Source organism: Heterocephalus glaber, unplaced genomic scaffold (genome assembly GCF_053883595.1).
Source record: "Heterocephalus glaber isolate CG9 unplaced genomic scaffold, H.glaber_assembly_v1.0 deba00000122, whole genome shotgun sequence".
Lineage (NCBI taxonomy): Eukaryota > Metazoa > Chordata > Mammalia > Rodentia > Bathyergidae > Heterocephalus > Heterocephalus glaber.
In genome coordinates this window covers 55,333,203-55,334,792 of record NW_028258138.1, presented here as the reverse complement: position 1 = coordinate 55,334,792, position 1,590 = coordinate 55,333,203, and the positions used below count along the sequence as shown (strand labels likewise).

General features: G+C 42.3%; 1 pseudogene; it reads right to left on the bottom strand.

Annotated features, from left to right (window-relative positions):
- Positions 1-264: 264 nt before the first annotated feature.
- LOC101710849 (popeye domain-containing protein 1 pseudogene) lies at positions 265-1,247 on the bottom strand (annotated as a pseudogene).
- Between the last annotated feature and the right edge of the window lie 343 nt (positions 1,248-1,590).

Below are 1,590 nucleotides of genomic sequence, written 5' to 3'. Positions count from 1 at the left end.
AGTCAGAAGGCTCAGTAAAACTTAAAAAGCTTACCAATAAAAAGGACATCTTTGACCCTCCCTCACTTTCTCACCCTCAGTCTCTGCCAGTCTGGATGTACTAAAGCAGAAGAGTCTAAAAGCCTTGAAAGAGTGCTAGTTTATTCAGAATTTCTTCAGGGAAATTTTCATCTTGGTAACTTGAATTCTGATCAAAGCAACTGATGAACTTTAAATGTACTTGGAGTTGCCGGTTCAAAGACCACAGCTCATCTTCACCCCTCCCTATATTGGCTTCATCTTGGCAGAGGCTCAAAGTGTGGAGAGGACCTGGGAAGGGAAGATGTGCTGGAGGGGCCCCTCAGAAACTGTGGGGAGGCGACTTCGCTGTCACTGGAGCTGGTTATACTGTTCCTCATTTCCAACATGGAGATCTGTGCGCAGAGACTGAGTTGGTGCTCCAGCTTCTTGGCCTTTTTAACATTTTAAGTCGAATCATTCAATGAGTAGAGCTTATTTGTAGTATCTTTTCCCATAAGATAGCTAAATATTTCATTCAGGAAAGGCTTTGATTCCAGAAAGTAAGCTAATCTTTCTGTTGACCGGCATAAAAATCTGCAGCTATCATCTGCAATAATGGTGACCTGGAATTTTTCACCTTTGTTAGAGTTGATCTAACTTCAGAAGCATCTATAAAGGCTCAGGGGTAAATACCATGCAGAAAATATCCTTGATAGGAGACCTTCATTCTGAGAGGGTCATCAACTGAGCTTTTATCCTCTGCAGCATAAGTTTGGCCCTTTTTCAAGGTCTGAATCATGCAAAACTGTCCAGTAATCTTCTGAACAAATCTGGAGGCACATGGAGTGGTTCAAACAATCACTGGTAGATGCCACTGAGTTCCTGTTCAATCTTTACCAGTCCCTTCTTGTACAAAAGATATGAAAGTTGCAAAATGCTGACACCCAAGAACACAGAGTTCCAGATCATTACATCCAAGGTACTTCGGTACAGAGTGGCCCACACTATAGAAAAGGTACATCCTGTATCCTGTAGTCAACATTCCTCTAAGAGATATCACATGAAGGTGAAGAGTAGCTGTAATAATCAAACCAACTGCAAAACAAATATTTGTTACATGAAAAACTAGATGATACACAGTTTTCACAAGTGGTCTCATTGAAAGGCACGGGTATGATACTTCCTAACTCAGGTGTAAAATGTCTTGTAGTTGATTCTGCCAATGAGTTGGTTTCCGTATAATTCATGTTGAAAATTCCTGGCTCCTCCCCAGCACTGAGCCCGGCTGGCACTGGACAAAGTTCTGGGCACCAGCAGCAGCGGGGCGGGGGGGGGGACGGGGGCACAGCAGCTGGACTTGTGCCCAGGGCACAAGCCCTGGTGGGTCGGCCGCTATACAAATTTTTGATCATCTTTACTGACCTCTAAAATCTGTTTTGATGCAGCACATTTATTATATGTATATACCAACACATTTGGTTTGTTTCAGGGCTATTGAAATACTGCTCCTGATAAATGCATAAAAGCTGAATGTGTGATATTTCTTATAGTCTAATACCAACGAAACAAGAAATTACCCCTGCAATTTTA